The sequence below is a fragment of the Tetrao urogallus genome (genome assembly GCF_951394365.1).
Source record: "Tetrao urogallus genome assembly, chromosome: 8".
Lineage (NCBI taxonomy): Eukaryota > Metazoa > Chordata > Aves > Galliformes > Phasianidae > Tetrao > Tetrao urogallus.
The window spans coordinates 1,402,839-1,410,072 of record NC_136821.1 but is presented as its reverse complement, the minus strand read 5'-3'; positions in this window follow the sequence as shown (position 1 = coordinate 1,410,072).

Below are 7,234 nucleotides of genomic sequence, written 5' to 3'. Positions count from 1 at the left end.
AACTTCAGCTCCGTTCTTCTCCACAGTATCGCGTGTGGTGCAATTATCACAGCAGCTGCCCAGGCAAGTAAATGGATATCTTTGTCATTTCTTACCATTCTACAGTGTTGTTATAGTCACCTTGATACTGCATCGAGTGAATCAGGTCCTAAACATGTGCTCCACTTTTTACCTGGCTGTGGTGAGGCACCATAGAGCTGGTCCACTCCCTAGAAGTGCAGGATGGGGCAGGGCCTCCTGTGCTGAGTCTGAGCCCCCCTGGCTCCAAATACTTGTACAGAAGTGCCTACAGAACTCTTGCTCTAGGTGACACCACAACCAAAGCCGCAGGGTATTTCCCAGTGGTGCTTAATGAACCTGAGTTCCTCAGTAAATAATTAAATCCACAATAATAAGACATGGGAAGAAAAAAATTAGGGCACTGCCAATTATCTTGAGTCCTGCAGGAACAAGCTATTCATTAAGAACTCCTAGGAAGCATTGCTGAGGAGGACAGAAAAACTACGATTTAAAAAAAAAAGAAGTTATTTCTGAACTTGTTTTTCCTGACTCCATACCTGGCAGTTTCTCCCTGCTCCTATGATGTGGATATTTCACCATCACCGGGGCCGTTTGCAAGCTCTGCTTTCTGTGCCCATAGCAGATCTGTAGGACTTTGGGGAAGTGGGTGCTGCTCCCTCCAGCCATATACACATCAAAAGGGCCAACTCTGATCCTTCCACGTCGCTTTTGTAACAATGTGTTGTCATAATATTTAATTTTGAGCCTCAGTTTTTGTAATGGATGTTTTAAAGGACAATTAATATTGTCCAGAATGTTTCCTTTTAGAAAACTTGGGTGGCTCTTTAGGGAGCTTTTTCCTAGTGCTTGAAAGCACAGAAGTGGCTCGCTAGGACTTTGACTTTTGTTTTGTAACTGACTGAGTTCTCTGTGTTTCCCCAGCTGCCCCCTAGTTCACTGGCCAGTTTTTGTGGTTTACTGAAATATTTTTTCCTCTTTTTATAATGGTTGCTTTCCCTCAGTGCTCTGTGTAGGAGTCATGCAAACAGAGGAGCTGATTAAGCAGAGAAATGCTGAAAATAATTCTACATAAAGCATTTCAAGATGTGCGTGAGGACTCTCTCCTGCTCTGTACTGATTTTGCTATTAGGTGAGGCTTGTGATGAAGGAAGCCAGATAGAAGCACACTCTTGCAAGTGTTAGCAGTCTGTGCTTTTACTGCTTTCTGCTCAGCAGATGAGCAGACTTTGTATACCCTGTGCTCTTGCATGCAAAAAGATGCTGCGTTAAACAAGTATGGAAAAGTCTGGGCATTTTTAATAATGAATTTTACTTTACACACAGCCTGATGCCACTCGATGGAACATACCCTGATTGCCTAAACACTTTGATTCATTACTGTTAAGTTTCCTTAGACTTTTGTTATTCAGCTCAAGCAATCAAGTTTCCTCATACAAGCATCTTAGGCACATTTCATGGATGACTATTGCAGTACACTTGGAAACAAGCTGGTGTAACTGGCATACATACATTTATTTTTCTAAATAGCTAAAGATTTTATTTCCTTGTACTTTTCCTTGTACTTGTTTCACAGTGTTACTTGTCTTTCTTACACCTGCCACCTGGAGAAAGAGGGAGATTTGGCAGCCAATGTGGATGCATCCTGCTTTTCCCCCCTTCTTTCGTGCACAGCACTCACCCAGCATCTCAATGCACCACATCCAAGTGCAGAGAGGCAATTTAAATGGAGGTCATGTGGGGAATTCCATGCGCACCCCATATGGCAATAGATGCTAAACAGTTGCAGGTTGCGTTGACAAATCTTTTTCTCTGGGCACCATATGCCTCCAGCCACGTCCTGCTGCTGAACAAAGGCACGGCCAGCCAGGAATGTGGCTGCGACACATTCCCAATTGTTTCATACTGCCAGCCAAGTTTTGGATCAGATGCTTCCTCTCCCCAGCTACAAAGCTGACTGTGCTTTCACTGCAAGCATTTGGGCTGTGAATGAAAGGCACCTCGTTACCCTGGGCAGCGTGCGCCTAGACAGCATGTAAGCAATTCTTTCTGTAGATCCAGAGACTGGATTTGGGTCTGTCTGCACCTCTGTTAAAGTCTGAATGCATTTGGAGTGCTGGGACAACTCCAGTTTTGCTCTGTTCCATGTAGAACACATCCCTAACAAATAACTGCTAAGAATTTATAATAACACATATAAATAACAGCCACAGGGCTGGCTCGTGGTTTTCAGAGCCACAGCAGCAAACAGAGGTCAGTGCTGGACAGCAAGGTTGTGCATTACTCTGAAATTCTCATCCTAACACAAGATCAAATGCCTACACATTCTTACTGTGCCTTGAAGCATGGAGTCAACAAGACAGCATACAACATGCAAATGTACATTTTTAATTATTTCAGAACACAAACACTCCACCCACATGGATGTTTATATGGAGAGAAAACAGCACCAGGACAGGTAGGCACCGTGTCAGAGGTGCACACGAGCGTGTCTGTGTCATGTATGCCTAGCAAGCAGCTGACTTACAATTACAAAGCGTATCTGGTTTGTGCTGTGCGTCTTGTTCCACTCCTTCAACAAAACAAATCAAAACAGAACCATGTCAGAAAGAGATTTGGGGTTCATGAGACAAGGGTTGGGACACATTAGCAAATCTGACAGAATGAACCTCTGCATGTAACTGGTCACACGAGTTAAAACTGCATATGTCAGAACAGGGAAATCCCTCTGCAAGCCCCAGGCCCTTGTACCCTACTTTTCTTTGCCCATCTTCCATGGGACACCTCAGACAGAGCATAACCTGCCAAAGGGCCTCCCCAAAGCAGTCACCAGATGACAAGGAAGCAAACAAACTTGCATCCAGCAAGACATCTGGGCTCACTCCTCCTGCGCTAAGGAGAAATCCCAGCTTCTAGCTGCACAGCTGCTGCTTCAGTGCTGTGAATGCCGCAGTATTTACCTGAGCTGCTGTTGTCTGTCAGCCTCGGTTTCTGGTGGAGGCAGTGATGTCCTGTCACTGCATGAGACCTGCAAGAGGACCCTGAGAGCAGAGCTCTAGTACTCTTGCTGGAATGTTCCTGGATCCCATATCAGGATCAGCTGTGCTACTGCACTGTGTGGTACGCCATTAACATTGCAATTAACACAGCATTGAAGAAGATTGCCTGCATTTCCCGTAGATGCATGTCTTGGAGAAAATGTTTCCTTCAGTTTTCCTGCCTTGCCTTTTTTGTAGTTCGGATCTGCCATGGTCCGAGATTCTCCCAGTTGTAAGGAGATGTCCTCTGCTGTGCAAACCTGGGCGAGATCTATTTCTGATTGCACGCTCGTTCAACAGGTATGATGAGGTGGGGCCTGCTTGGGCGTCTAGTGGCTAAATTCATGTTTATAAACTGCTCTGAGATCCTCAGATGAAAAAGGGTTTATGAGCACAAATCAGCAAATAAGCATCGCTGGCCACCTGCATTCCCGAGGCAGCAGCCAGCGCTCACACCCCATTAGGATGGGGACCAACAGTGCAATTCTGGTGGTTTGGCCAGCGGTGATTTTCATTTTTATACAGAAAATTCTTCTGGCATTTGTAAAAATACAAAGAGAAGGCACGGTGCCAAGGGTTGTTTAAGTTATAGAGGGGCTGCTGCTGCTGTGTTGTTTATATCACCAGGAAGGCTTCAGCTCTGGATGCACCCAGGGCAGCTGCAGACCTGATTCTTAGCAATAGCCAAGTCCTGCTGCTCCCTGCAATGGGTCCTGCCTTAAGCACAGAAGCACAAAACATCCCTTTTCTGAGCACCTGTGGGCTGCAGCTTATCCCATGCCATGCAGGTCACAGGGAGCCCAGCAGTGTGCACACAGGTGGCTGTGCAGTGGCTGTGCTTTAAGAAAATGCCATGAGCCCTCAATTGTCATTGTTGTTATTAGTGCTCCGGTCCCTACAGCCATAGCTGTCGTCGTTAATGCATCACAGAAGTTTGCTGGAAGAACACCACTATTACAGCAGTGCTTTCTAGGCTGATTAATACCAGTGCTGATGGGTGGAGTGATTTGCATGGCTGATATTTCAGGCAACAAAATCTACTTTGGTTTAGCATTGGGTTTGAGAGATTCATGAAGAAGACCCTGGTGGAATGAAAACAAGACTCCAAGACTGAGTGAGTCACCAGTGCCAAGCCCAGAGCCACGGAGACCGCAGTGCCAGAGGCTGCAGCATCACCGTGCTAAGTTATCCCTGTGCTGGGACATCCCCGTGCTGGGTCTTTGCTGTGCTGGGACATCTCTGTGCTGGGACGTTGCCATTCTGGGACATCGCTGTGCTGGAACATCTCTGTTCTGGGACATCCCCATGCTGGGTCATTGTTGTGCTGGCACATCACCAGACTGGGACATTGCCGTGCTGGGTCATTGCTGCACAGGGACATCGCCATGCTGGATCGTCACCATGCCAGGCCATTGCTGTGCTGGGTCATCGCTGTGCTAGGCCATTGCTGTGCTGGGTCCCCGTGTTGTAGCAATCCCGTCAGCCATTGCTGCTGCTCATTGACTGTGGACAGGAGAAAATGGGCTGGGAAGGCTGGAGGAATGTCCCTGCCTGCCTGCTACATCTGGTACATCTCAGGATAATTTATTTTAACCTCTGGAGAGACAAGGGAAAATATTTGAAGGGGATGGAGACTTGCCAGTATTTCCAGTTCATTATAAGCAAAGAACTGTTGCTTATAGCACTTTTTTGGAGCAGAGAGTAGTCTGGTTTTAAATCCCTTAAGCAATGAGGAATCATATACTAGCCAATGTAAATTCTTTGGTAAAGAATTTACTAATTAAAAAAGTTTAGTTTTAAAATTCAGTCTAAATTTTCCTCTCATTTCCTCCCTTTACATACACGTTCTGCCTGGCTTCTGCGGGCACGGCGAGATCCCATCTCCCTCTGTCGGGGCTTACCCCAATTTCTCACTGATTCTCAGAGCAGTGGAGCTGGAAGACTGGAGCCTGTGGGAAGTGGGCAGGGCTGGCTGGAATGCAGACTGCCACGAGAGAGGCCAAACTGGCCCAAACTTCTCTAAAAGGACCCAAAATTCTCTGTGGAGGGGCAAAGGTGAGGCTGAGAGCCAGCAGTGACCCATCAATGGATCCAAAGGGAACAGCTTGCCTTGGGGGTGGTGGCAGATGTGCCACACTCCACGCCAAAGGCTGCAGAGACGCAGCCCCAGCTGTGTTTTGTTCGCAACAAAATGCAAATTAGCTAAAAATCGCTACTTTCCAGCTGCAGGTTTTGCTTGCTCAGTAGCACCTTGTGCAAGACAAGGCACAACCCTGTTAAGTGGAGTGCAGGGAAAGGCCATTTCCTCTGCAAAAGGGACAAGGACAGCTAGGCAGGAGTGAGTAAACAGGCAGGGTGACCAGAAAACGGAGTGTGGGGAGCACAGAGACACTGAGCGTGAAGGACTTTGCCTTATGATCGTGCTGTGTAAGCTGTTATGTATGAGTGTTAGAACAATTTTAAAGTTTAATTAAATTCCTGCAAGATTTTTGGGTCTTCATAAATTGCCTTTGAGCTTTCTGCCAACTAGGATATACTCTCTGGCTTCAGAATATGAAAGCAAATGTTGTTGTGTTTTGCAAATGTATTTTCTAATGCATGCAACTGCTGACTATGCAAAAGCCTCACAGGTTTCCGTGATTAACAAAATTACAAAAGCACAAAGGGTAGCAGCTCTTCTTGTTTTTGACTATCCTTTGCAAACAGGAGCTGGATCAAAGTGTCCTGTGATTAAGTTCATTAATCACACCCACGCCATGAAAAACCAATGAACCCATTTTTCTCAGAGGAAGGCATGGTTGGAGCTGGCCAGGGTGGATTCTGTTTGGGTTTGGCTGTTTACCTGCCTGCACTTCCCAGAGCAGGACATGGCCTCTGGGAAGCACAGTGGGGCGGACAGACGGACAGCGATTGCTGTGAAACCATCCCAGGAGCTGGGACACCCCCTAGGCATGCGTCTGCTTTGCTCTGGTGTAATGCCTGTGTGCTAAAGCCTTTATGGCCAAATTCTGCTCTTCCACCCCCAAGGGCAGGGGCCGGGGTCTGTGGCTCATGTGGACTGTGGTGAGTGACAGGAACAGCTCAAAAAAAGTTCAGAAATGCTTCAGCAGTGCTGGGGCTGATGCAGGAATGTGGCTTATAGATTCAGTGAGCAGTAAAGAAGAGTAAAATGGGAAGTTATTTGCTGGTAAATAGTAATGGTGTCTCACCAGGCTCATCTGAGCTGCAGGATCTGGTCATTTTGGCTGGAAAAGTGATTAGGACCTGAAAGGGCAGGAGCCAACCAGCCAGCCAGCCAGCTTGGTACCTCTGGGAATGGCCAGTGGGGGATGAGCTGAGCAATGTGTTTGTAAAACAGAGAGGTTCCCCTAGTGATCCGCCACCTGGAGTGTCCCAGCCCTGCATTCAGACCTTTGTGCTCTGAGGCTGCACCTGCACTGCTTCGTGAGTAACCCTTCTCCTGTTTGCAATCCACCATGGAATCATTGCTGGGAATTAGCCATAACATCCTGAGCCTGCATGGATCTCACACATCCAGTCCCCAGGTGGGGACCCCAACCCGGTGTGGGCTCCATGCCCCTGGCACCCCGTATGTCTGTCCCATGTCATGGTGAGCCTTGACGTGACACCATTGCTTTTGTCAGTGCAGAGTTACTGATGGGACAGGGACTGCAGGGCTTGTGTCCTAGTGCAGCATCGAAGGGGTTATACTGATAAGCCACAGCTCCACGTGGAACAAAGCTGGCATTTCAGAGAGACGACAATGGATTGTGTTTTCTGTATTCATTTTAGTCATCCATTTGGCATTGAGGCTGAGGTCACCCACCCAGCCGTGCACTGCAGCATCTCTGTTCTGGCCAGCAAGGAGAAGCAAAACAAAGAGGAGCTGAGTTGGCAGGAATCAGGCAGCAGTCATGGACGGAAAAGTGCTCTGCTTGATAGCTGCGGTAACACTGCTACAGTCCATTCCAGGACACTGCTTAAAACCCTTCCGAGCAAGCATTTTCACTGACACACATCCTAGCACTTTGCACAGCCACTGGTCACACTCAATTCCCATTTTACATTGCCAACAATAACTGCCAGCTCGGCCTGGTTTTCTGGCTGAATGATATGATTTGCAATGCAAGCACTCCTACACCAGCCAAAAGGGTGCAGCGACTGCTGCCATCTGTATG